Below are 12550 nucleotides of genomic sequence, written 5' to 3'. Positions count from 1 at the left end.
CAGGATTGGACACGACTGAAGTGACTTAGCAGCAGCAGCAAAAGACATTTACGGCTTCCTTGATAGCTCAATAAAGAATCCGCCTGCAATGCAGGAGATGCAGGTTCAATTCCTGGGCTGGGAAGATTCCCTGAAGAAGGAAATGGCAACCCACACCAGTATTCTTGCCTGGGAAATCCCATGGACAGAGGAGCCTAACGGGCTACAGTCCACTGGGTCTCTAAAGAGTTGGACACAACTTAGCGACTAAACAACAATAACAATAACAACATTGTATCTATTCAGTTTGCTAGGAAAAGTTAAGGAGATTCTGCTGATAACAGCATTTAGTCTCAAAGATATTTAAAAGATTTAAAAGATTACAATACTGGTGAGACAACTAAAGCATGACTGAAACATCAATTCCAGTGAATTGCTTCATGGCATACCAGTATATCATATCTAGCAAGTATAAAGCACATTCTAATTGACCTAAAAACCAATGAACGCTTCAGATACTGTAATTGTAGCTATTTGGCACTTCAACTAAAATATATAAAGATTTCAAGTGTTTCTTCTACTTAATAAGTACATGAAGAATTAAAATATAAAGGAATTCCCTCATGGTCCAGTAGTGGGTCCAGTAGTGAGGACTCCTCACTCTTATTACAGAGGATACAGATTCAATCCCTGGTGGAAAAACTAAGATCCTGTAAACCATGCAGTACAGACAAAAAAAAAATTAAAACATAAAAATACATGTAGTAGAAATACATTTTAATGAAATTCATACCATAGATTTATTTATCTAAATAGAACTTATCTAGAAAAATGATCCTACTCTAACACAAAAGATAAGAAAGTTCAAAAGACTTTTTTTAAAGGATGAGCTGCTTTAAAAAAAAAAAAAAAGTTGAAATTTTTGAGCAAGAATAGTCATAAAATTTAAAGCAGCCAGAAAACATTAAGTGACCACATGTTATGCTTAAGACACTGTATTTCAACAATCATGGCACACAATATACAATCTCGCACTTCTACCCACCTCACAGGATGGGCTTGGTACTGACCTTAGCCCATACAAAGTAGCAAATCTTTAAGTAGGCTACTCTCAGTTGGAGTTCTGAGGGTAGTATTAATATAAACACCCTTACCAGGCTTATGCATTCACTGTGTTGTACATCTTACAAAACACAAGACATATTGGTACTAAAGATATATGTTACATCCTCTAACTTTAGCATTACATTTTAAGTCCTTAGACATGTTATTGGAAGCCTTTACTCAGCAGACCTTTCCAAACTAACCAGAACATATCCTTTTAATAAAAAATAATAGCTATGTTCTCATTTTCAAAGTTTGCGATTAAAACCTACAGTGAAAGAATCCAGCTGAGAAGAAATTTCCTTTTGGTTCAAAAAAATAATAATGTCATTAAATTTATCGGAACAATATGAAATGAAGATGTTGTTGTTGGGTCCTTCACTTATAATGGAAACCAAATAGGCTTGTTGGCTTAGTTATATCCATAAATTATTCGTCATGTAACATTTCAACAATAATTTTAAGCAAATAAATTTATAAAAAAAAAAAGCATATAAAAATTAAGGCACAAAAGAAAATCCCACTATCAATGATAATCAAACAACAATTACACATCTTTTTGCATGTGGCTTAATTGCCCAGATTTCAAACAAAACCACATAATCTCATGTGCTAAAATATTGCTTTTACATATTTTTAGCATGGCAGGACAGCTTTTCAAAATATAACTTGTAGTATTGGGTGCCATTCCAACTGCAGTTTCAGATCCTTTGACATGGCAGCTTAGTTTGCTAATCTTGGCTTATACTTTTAAAAACAACTTATTCCAGTTTTATGTGGTAGCATTCTATCTTTCTCATAGTTTATAACCTGAAAATGCACTGTTAAATTGCTTTTGATATTGACAAAGGGCACTGTTACTCATTTTATTTTTCAACATAGAGCTAAAAGGTATATGAATCATCCTTTTGAAACCTGGAATGCAGGCAAAACAGTGGATGTGAGTGGAGACTAAGCAAATAATTCCTCTCATCATCTTAACTTTTTTTTAGGGCATCAGCCCTGAAAAAAAGTCATTTTCTTAGCAGTAGCCTACTACCCTAAAGAAAGAAATGGTGAAAAATTTGTTCACAGAGAGCACTTTATTTACCATAAGATGTGGCTAAGCAAAGGTTTTGTGTTCTGGAAATGTAAAGTTAATTCTTCCTGTCAAAGCCTTAGGAAAACAGGCACATTGTAAATATATTTGCACTTAAGAGCTGGCCCTCATTTTATTTCGGAAGAGGGTTGTTTCTATGTGTCCCATAAATCAGCATTCTTAGATGTGCAGAAATGAGAATAAATAATTTAATAGTATCTTTGTATGGCAGACCTAATATAACATATATTAGAGCACTCTTTCATTCTCCATATGGAATTACAAAGGGGAGTGTGGGTAGAAAATGAAATCCCAAGAGATGAAACTGAATTTAGCTAAAGTGATACTTCTTAGGAAGAATTTTAAACTCCTTCAAATAGTGTTAAGAGAGAGCGAAGGCTCAATACTGCCATCTCCTTCTTAAATGTTGAAATACAAGGAGCAATCTCAAGATAAAAATACAAGATAACAAAGCAAAAGGAAATAGCGATGAACACATAAAACTCATCAAATACGTAACTTTTATGCTTGGCATCTTGGAGGGAAGTTTCAGTCACTCAAGAGAGTATATACGTTTTACTAAATTAACAAACATTTTTAACTACAAAATGACTAATGTTTTGTGGATTCCCTCCTCCCCAAAAGGCCATATGTACAATTAATTTATCCATCCTATTATTGATGACAGTCCAACTCATTTTTCTTATTTTGAGGATAAGGATTAGGACAACTACTAAGGAGTCAATAAAGCCAGCCAGCCTTGAATGTAGGCAGAGTAATTTCCTACTTCCCTAGTAGCTTCCTAGTAGCTCAGAGAGTAAAGCATCAGCCTGCAATACAGAAGACCTGGGTTTGATCCCTGGGTCAGGAAGATCCCTTGGAGAAGGAAATGGCAACCCACTTCAGTATTCTTGCCTGGAGAATCCCATGGACAGGGGAGTCTGGTGAGCTACAATCCATGGGGTTGCAAAGAGCCGGACATGACTGAGCGACTAACACACACACAATTTCCTACTTATTCTTCGACTCTAATAGTCTCCTTACCTAGAAATTGATATCTGAAAATCCACCATGAGGATGCTCTTTTAACTTAAAGATTTGCACTCTACTAAAATGCAAAGAGCTCACTGAGAGGTACATTTGTAAGGTGTTATCAAGTGCATAGAACTTATTGTGCACTGTTCTCACACAGGGTAACAGTTAAGTTCCTAGACAGTGCCAGTTGACATCTCTTGTCCTACAGCAATGATTTAAAACTCTGTTTTATCAATCTTGATCAAGTATATGGTTATCCTAGTCTTAGGTCCTTCTTGAGGGTAGGGTTTAGCAGAAGAGAGGAGGCTTCTGTGGCAAGTGGGGGGCCACTATCAAAGCAAGTGGGTGAAGAGTAAGTAGAATGGGAAGGTTGAGGCTAAGAGTGCTTCTCAGGGAGTTATTTAGGTATTACATTTATGGGACTTAAGAGGCAAAATCCATGTAGTATGAAATGCAACACAACCTTAATTAACAATGGTAAAGAATGTATTTAGCTAAAATAAATGTTAAAGCACCATACTGGTTTTATCACTAATTTCTTGAGCAATTTATCTTTCTCAAAAGAACAAAAATGCTAATTTAGAATCTCTCCCTTCCAAACTGAACAGATTACTGAATATATTCAGAACCAGCCTGAGAGATTCAGAAGCTTGGAGAAGGCACTGCTCCACCATATGTACTCTTACTCTGTCTAGAAAAACATCTTTTCTCCCTCTGGAATATTGAGATCTGCAAGAGCTGTCTAGAAAGAACAAGGTAAGTTACCATCTTGTTAGCTGTTAGACAGGCTACTCACTGACAGAACAGCTCTGTTGCCATGGCTGACACACCAAAGGCCCACATCCTCAAAGGTGGGGTTCAAGCTCAAGAAGGGCCATTGACCCAAAGAGGAAAAAGAGGATGAGCTTATTCTTACAGAAGTAGTCATAACACACTAATACTCTAAGTAATAGAAGGAGTATTACTATTACTGAAGAATGTATCAGTTCTAATACATAACTAATAGAAGGAAATTCAGTGTTGAGACTTTAGAAGTAGAACGTACAAAATGAGGGGAATTCCCTGGTGGTCCAGTCATTAAGAGGACCTTGCACTTTCACTGCTGAGGGTGTGGGTTCAATCCCTGGTTGAGGAACTAAGATCCACCAAGACTCTTGGTGCAGCCAAAAGTAAAAATACAAAATTAGAAAGTAGAAAACAAGATAGAAACATCTTCCTGACTCTATCCAATGAAGAGCACACTTCTATAAGCTATAGGAATTATATTAAAATTTAACCACAAAAATATAGTAATAGATGTTTTTACACCTTGTCAATTTAATTACTCAAAACTTCAACAAAGTTTTTCTATAAACAAACAGGCTATGAAATGAATCAGAATAAAGAGACATTTTCCCTTCTTCTAATAACTTAGAATTTTTACATAAAAGTTAGTGGAGCAAATTATTACCTCATCTACCACCTCCAAGTTCAATCAATCATCTGTGTTTTAAACATCTGGGTTTTAGACCTTTGGATAAGAAGCATGGACTTCCCAGGTGGCTCAGTGGTAAAGAATCTGCCTACCAATGCAGGAGATATGGGTTGATTCCCTGGGTCGGGAAGATCCCCTGGAGAAGCAAATGGCAACCCTTCAGTATTCTTGCCTGGGAAATCCCAAGGAGAAAGGAGCCTGGTGGGTTACAGTCCACAGAGTCACAAAAGAATCAGACATGACTTAGCGACTAAACAACAACAACAACATATATTTTACATGCATTTAATGTCTTTGGAAAGAAAATGTCTTGCAAAGTTATTATAAAATGTGTTACATGAGTGCTCAGTCACTTCAGTCATGTCTGACTCTTTGCAATCCTATGGACTGTAGCCCACCAAGCTTCTCTGTCCATGGAATTCTCCAGGCAAGAATACTGGAGTGGGGTTGCCAGGCCCTCCTCCAGGGGATCTTCCCGACCCAGAGATCGAACCAGTGGTTCCTGTGACTCCTGTATTGCAGGAGGATTCTTTACCCATGAGCCACCTAGGAAGCCTTTGTGTTACAGAAAGTATGTGTGTATATATATATAATAAATATAAATTTATTTATATAAATAAATAAATAAAATTATATATGTATGTTTTGGATGTGTTGGGTCATCACTGGTGTGTGGGCTTTTCTCTAGTTTCAGCGAGCTGGGGCTACTCCTCGTTCCAGTACACAGGCTTCTCATTGCAGTGGCTTCTCGTTGCAGAACGCAGGCTCTAGGGTGCGCAAGCTTCAGAAGTTGTGTCATGTGGGCTCGTTAATTGCAGTGCTCGAGCTCTAGAAGACAGGTTTATTAGTTGTGGCACACAGGCTTAGCTGCTTCTCATCACGTGGGATCTTCCCAGACGAGGGGTCAAACCCATGTCTCCTGCATTGGCAGGAGGATTCTTTTTTTTTTTTTTAATAAATTTATTTATTTTAGTTGGGGGCTAATTACTTTACAATATTGTAATAGTTTTTGCCATACATTGACATGAATCAGCCATGGGTTTACACGTGTTCCCCTTCCTGGACCCCCCACCCACCTCCCTCCCCATCCCATCCCTCTGGGTCATCCCATTGCCCCGGCCCTGAGCCCTTGTCTCATGCATCGAACATGGAATGGTGTTCTGTTTCACATATGATAATATACATGTTTCAATGCTATTCTCCCAGAACGTCCCACCCTCACCTTCTCCCTCAGAGTCCATAAAATTGTTCTATGCATCTGTGTCTCTTATTCTGTCTCACATATAGGGTTATCGTTACCATCTTTCAAATTCCATATATATGCATTAGTATACTGTATTGTTGTTTTTCTTTCTGGCTTACTTCACTCTGTATAATGGGCAGGAGGATTCTTTACCACTGAGCCACCAGGGAAGCCTAATGACAAATGTTTTTAAATGACCAAAAAGGACTTCATCAATACTGCCTTTAGTTCTCTGAGAAAGCAATGCTAATTTTAAGTCCTCTGTCTTTTCATCCAGAGTTGGAAACAAAGGACACCAAGCATAACCGCCATCTCTGTACGATAGGTGAGGCCACTGACGCAGCGCAAGGAGCGCCATCACTGACCACTTTCCCTTGGCCTCTTGAATAAAAAGATGATGCACACTAAAGTAGGTCTGCCATCCCTTAAGTTTCATTACCAGGGGATTAAAAAAAAAATTGTCAAGGAAAAACATTCAGAGCTGTCATGTTTTTTCTAAGGTCTTCTTCTTGGTGTTACTACATGGCAGCATTTCCGGCAGGCCCAGCAACACTATACAGAAGCTTTCCATATATGAATTAGTAGAAAAAAATATGTTCCACGCCTCGAAGAGAGAAAATGTCCTAATTAGTATAAGCACTAACAGCCTCATCCTTTTATTAATTCCTCTCGTAAAGGGAAAATTGAGAGAGCTGTTGTGGTGTTATGGGAGAAGGCAATGGTAACCCACTCCAGTACTCTTGCCTGGAAAATCCCATGGATGGGGGAGCCTGGTGGGCTGCAGTCCATGGGGTCACTAGGAGTCGGACACGACTGAGCGATTTCACTTTCACTTTTCACTTTCATGCATTGGAGAAGGAAATGGCAACCCACTCCAGTATTCTTGCCTGGAGAATCCCAGGGACGGGGGAGCCTGATGGGCTGCCGTCTATGGGGTCGCACAGAGTCGGACACGACTGAAGAGACTTAGCAGCAGCAGCTGTGGTGTTACAGAACTGAGGTCCCTGGTTAAATGAGGACAGGACAGTCTGGAGCTTATAAAAGGGCCAAATAAACATTTCTCTGCAAAAAGTATCCTGGCCAAGGTCTTTTAACCTTAGCGACTTTAGTAAGCACCCAAAGGGCATAGCAGGTGGCCACATATCCTTTAAAAGTGATTTTCAACTTTTTCAGAACCCCAGACCTCTTGTGCTGGGCAAAAAGTTTAATAACCTCACTTGCTCTCAGATACAGCTCAACAAAATTATTGAAGATTAGCTTTGTTGTTCATGATATCCTTATTAGAGAGACTGATCATGTCTTCAGTTATTTGGTCCTTTCTTTTGGCTGATTACATAAAGGGGCATGATTTTTACCTTGGGGTAAGTTGTGTGAATGTGAGCTCAATTGATTCAGTGTTCCTAATCTTACTGACATTTTCCCTCTAATCCAGGAGGATCCCACATGCCATGGAGCAACTAAGCCTCAGAGCCACAACTATTGAGCCCATGCTCCACAACAAGAGAGACCCACTGCAATGAGAAGTCCATGCACCACAACGAGAGAGCAGCCCCACTTGCCACAATTGGAGAAAAGCCCACACAGCAACAAAGACCCAGAACTGCCAAATATAAATAAACAAATAAAGTTTTAAAAAACAAAAAGGTGAGAGAAGCACATAATAATTAAGCAATACATGGATACCAGCATACAATCTATTTTAACTAAAAAAGTACTGACTTCATTAAACACCATGAGAAGAGAATTCATGCTGGAGAAGCTGACACCCTTCCCTATGCCCCATCTCCTCTCATGTTCCAATTTTTATCTCTTTCAAAAATTAGCTCAAAAGTCATGCCCTCATCATGTCCCTGAAAGCCCAGAAACAAAGGTAAACTCTTCTGATCTCTACTGAAAATAGTCTTTCCATTCCCCTTATCATGTTCTATATCTTACATTTTTCTTTCCTTTTCTTTCCCATTTTATTGAGATACAGTTGACAGGTAATATTGCATTAGTTTAAGGTATACAACATAATGATTTGATATATGTATATATCATGAAATGATTACCACAGTAAGTTTAGTTAATACCCATCTTCTCATAGTAAGCATTTTTTTTCTTATGATGAGAACTGTTTTCTTTCTTGAGGAACTTAACCATCTTGATTATTCCCAGGACAACTAGGATGATGTCTTATCCTAACAGGTCTTCAGACTCCTTCCTAACATTTCTTAGAATGTCTCTTGTGATAAGAAATAATTCTTTATTTCTTGTTGAATTCAATTGTTTACAAGCCCTTCCTTATGTTAAATCACTTTATAACTCTTACCTATATATCCAAATTATGCATTCTAGAGTTATACAAAAGCCTAATCTAACTTTCATGGTATAATCCTTCATTATGTATTATTTCTAGACTAAATGCACTGTCCCAAAAGAAATGGCTTCTAGATCCTTCATCATCTTTGTCATTCATTTAAATTTGTCTTCCATTTCATTGATACCCTTAAAAATCTTTCCATAAGAAATAAGAAAAGAAGATATATAAGAGAAAATTAGTAAAAGGACAAGTATATGACATAAAAAAATACTGTAGAAGTACAGTGGAAGAAACAATCAACTGAGAAGTCACCAATAAAAATAATCAGTAAAACAATTTAGTAAGACTAGACGAAGGTCAGAGAATCCTATAGCACTCCCTCAAACACTTATCTATGAGTCACTGTTTTCCAAGGTATACAGCAAATAGTAAACAAATAATAACTTACGTTAATTGAGCATGTAGCATATACCAGGCATTGTCCATGCACTTTTTATGTTTTAGGTCATTTAATCCTCACAAGAATCCTTTAAAGTAGATAAATAGACCCAGGCTTGGTGAGCCAGCTTTGGACCATCCTTCCAATTTCTCACTTTCAATCATCAACAACTAAATGAAAACAAGCCCATGTAACAAATAAGAATGTTCAGGTGTATAGAAAGTAAAGAGTGTGATTTTCCCTGTTATGAACCAATTTTTAAAAACTAAAAAAAAAACTAAACTCTGCATATCAACATGCTACTTAATTCTGTTGCCCCATGAGACACTCCCTCTGACTAGGCTCTGAAATTTACCTGTTTAATACAATGATGTGCTTTGTAAATAGAAAAAAAGCTAGAAAGAACATATAGCCAACAATGGGAGATTGATTAAATAAATTGTGAAATGTCCACATTAAAAAGTAGTATTTACATTCAGAAAATGACAGAAATGTCCTTATAATTAACATACAAAACTTTGTAAAATGTATCATGAGAATACTATATATATCATTATAAACACACAAACTAAAGAAAAGACCATTAAGAAATAAATCAAGATAACTATGATTATCACTGGGCTGGAAAGTTACTAGTGATTTTCATTTTCTTCATTATATTTTTCAATATTTTTTAAATTCTCCAAATTAAGTTCTATTGGTTTTAAGAGAGAGAAAAATAATGATATTCTCTTAAAGATACTTCCTTCTAGTTTTATTTCTCTACTGGAGCACTGACTTAGGACTTTGAATAATAACAGAATTTTCCATTTATACCCTTTGCCCAAGGACATCTGTCAACAATCCTGTAAATAACAGTATTCAGCTTAAAGACTGCAGGTCTGAGAAGAATACCTAGGGTTATACAACAGGGCATATATGACACTATATGCAGGCTTTCCCAGTATATTATTGTTACCTGCAGCAAAGACAAAAATCAATTCCTAAACATATGACCATGTTATACTGATTCTTTTCTTAAGCTGAAGGGTTTGATTTCCAAGGCTGAAATTATCAGTAAGACCCCTCTTGATTATAGATGTCATTTATATGCAAATATGGGCTTCCCTGGTGGCTCAGCTGGTAAAGAATCCACTTGCAATGTGGGAGACCTGGGTTTGATCCCTGGGTTGGAAAGATCCCCTGGAAAAGGGAATGGCTACCCACTCTAGTATTCTGGCCTGGAGAATTCCAAGGACTGCATAATCCATGGGGTCGCAAAAAGTGAGACACAACTGAGGTTTCACTTTCACTTTCATATGCAAATACAGGGTAAACTCTGAATGGGATCTGGATGGACAGCCATCCAACAGAAAGAGCTGTGCACTAAGTCAGGACATCAAGACTCCTGTCCTGGTTATGCTACTAAGAAGCTATGTGACCTTGGACAAATCACAACTTCTTAAAGTGTCAGTTTCCACATGTGTAAAATTGGGGAATTACACAATTTACTTGTTCAAGGAAGGACTCTGCTAAAAAGAGGGCTGCAAATGTATAAACACTAGACAGTCACATACAGAACAGGGTGACACTTAGGTCAATACAAACAGCTATGAAAAGATTCTCCAGGGGTCTAGGATCTATAATCCCTGGTCTGCCACTAGTAGCTGTATGATTTTCTGAAATTCACATGATCTCTTTGAAAGTGAAAGTGTTAGTCACACCTGATTACTTGAGACCCCATGGACTGTACCCCACCAGGCTCCTTAGTCTATAGGTTTCTCCAGGCAAGAATACTGGAGTGGGTAGCCATTCCCTTCTCAGGGGATCTTCCTGACCCAAGGATCAAACTTGAGTCTCCTGCATTGCAAGCAGATTCTTTATCATCTGAACCACCAGAGACTCTCCTTGGGCCACTACAAAACACGGGTGAGGGGACTAGATGATCTTTAAGTTCCATTCAACCTCTAAAGCCTATCATTTGGAATTCAAATATGCGTCTAGAGAAGACAAACAGGTTAAAAAAAAAAAAAAAAGGGGCTGAAATTCTCTAACTTCCTTGTTTCTAAACTCGGTTAGATTTTCTTTAATTCTGTTATTTGGTGGAGGGATCAGTAGGAGTAACATACATTCCAGTGGATGGTAAGATAGCAATTATTTTAAAAAATAAAACATAACAATTATGATTAGGTTAAGAGGCAGAAAATAAGTTCTATATTCACATATAACAATATGTGAATATATTAATATATACTAATAATTTGCTTCAGGAGGGAGAACCATCTTACACTTTTTGGCAACTAGAAAGTACTTCATATTTACTATATAAGTCACAATTACTATTGTTCTAGTTGAGTGAAGACAGACTAGAAACAGGCAGCCTTAAGTGGAGGATTCTAGTATTTAGAAATCCCTTTCCTTTCTGTTTCTAAAGACTCCAAGTCTTTGGACCCATTAAACATCTATTATGTGTTTATGGTCTATCACAGTGAGAAGGAGTCAACTGGGACATACAGTATTTCTGTTACTTTGAAGTCTATCCAAATCCTGTGGAAAGATCTCATTGTATTGAGTGAGGGTCAAAAGGAACTCAGGGTACCTAACAATTCAAAAGAAATATTCTTTGCTCATATAAATTAGGAGCAATTATATTTTTCAACCTAGAGACTGACAAATGACTTTTTTTAAAAAGTGGATAATATATAAAGATGTGGTCCTATAGTCTTTCACCACATCTATTAATCTACACACCACTTAGGTTAAATATACTGTCTCTATTTTTATTTTAATCATAAGTCAGGGCATTTTTCCACCATGGCCTGGCCAATGGCTTTCTTCCCTACACATGTGCTATGTGTATACTACAATCAGGAGTTGAACAACTTTGTAGTAATAAGTACTGAAGTGAGCATTACTTGTTCTGACTGCCACAGAAGTGGCAGTTTTCTAACACTGGCTCAACAAGACATCATTACAAAACCATCAGCCACAGTTTGGCAGCATGAGTACTTTACTAGAACCACTGAAACAGAATTACCAGTATCAATGCCCTTATCATTATATACCTAAATTAGAGGAGGAAAAGGAAACTCATTTGTAGAATTTATTTAATACTATTGAGTTGGCCAGGAAGTTCATTGGGTTTTTCTATATAATGAAAAAACTAGAAAAAACTTTCTGGCCAACCCAAATATGTATTAGTATTCATCCTTCATTTCATATTTGTAATGCCAGATTACATTTCACAGACAAGTTATTGAGACTATAAAAAAGGATGTTCACCAAGGAAGATTGTGCATGTGTATAGTTTTATGTTTTTGGCAAAATTATATGACACGTGCAATGAAATGTAAAAAATAAGAGGCTATTTGTCACCATGTTGATTTCCATAATCTCAACATGATAGTTCAATTACAGCAAAAAGTTTACATGAACATCTCAGTCTGATCCAATTTAACAAGCATTTACAAAGCAATTTACATGGCTTTAACAACCATATTCATGGCTGCTAGATTCAGGGCACAAACCGACATCCAAGATGTGTTCATCACCTCCCTACCTTCAAGGAGTTTATAAGGACATTTTAGTCTCCCTTACAAAGAAAGTTTTAGAAAATTAATGTTTCTTTTTATTCTTTAACAGAATTCCCAGGAAGAGGTTTCTCTGAAAGTTAATGAATTATAGTTTTGCTACGGGCCTGTTCTTCGAAGATGCAAATGATGGCTTGAAAGAAAATAGCAAGATCTACTGGAAATTCCTGAAACACATGTTTCCACAACACTAATATCAAAGAGATATTGTTTGCCCACCCTTGCTCTGAAAACACCAAATTCAATTAAGGTAAAACTAAAAAGAAAAACAAGAGAATAAGGGTAGCACTTTTATAAAAAGACAGCCCTAGGTTAGGCAGGACTAAT

At 37.1% G+C, this 12550-nt stretch overlaps 1 protein-coding gene across 10 annotated transcripts in view; it reads right to left on the bottom strand.

Moving 5' to 3' along the window:
- Positions 1-12550, bottom strand: part of SLC25A21 (solute carrier family 25 member 21) — a 516014-nt gene that overhangs the window by 459178 nt on the left and 44286 nt on the right. For 2 of the 10 annotated variants that reach the window (XM_081547888.1, XM_081547891.1), the window contains exon 2: positions 8664-8824. The exons of the other annotated variants lie outside the window; for them this stretch is intronic. The gene's annotated coding sequence lies outside the window, so the exon portion shown is untranslated. The remainder of the gene's footprint in view (positions 1-8663; positions 8825-12550) is intronic. 10 annotated transcript variants of the gene reach the window in all.

This window comes from Giraffa tippelskirchi, chromosome 12, assembly GCF_054371585.1.
Source record: "Giraffa tippelskirchi isolate mGirTip1 chromosome 12, T2T-mGirTip1v1.2.pri, whole genome shotgun sequence".
In the NCBI taxonomy this organism is placed as follows: domain Eukaryota; kingdom Metazoa; phylum Chordata; class Mammalia; order Artiodactyla; family Giraffidae; genus Giraffa; species Giraffa tippelskirchi.
The sequence above is the reverse complement of the archived record's forward strand: the minus strand, read 5'-3'. Positions and strand labels throughout refer to the sequence as shown.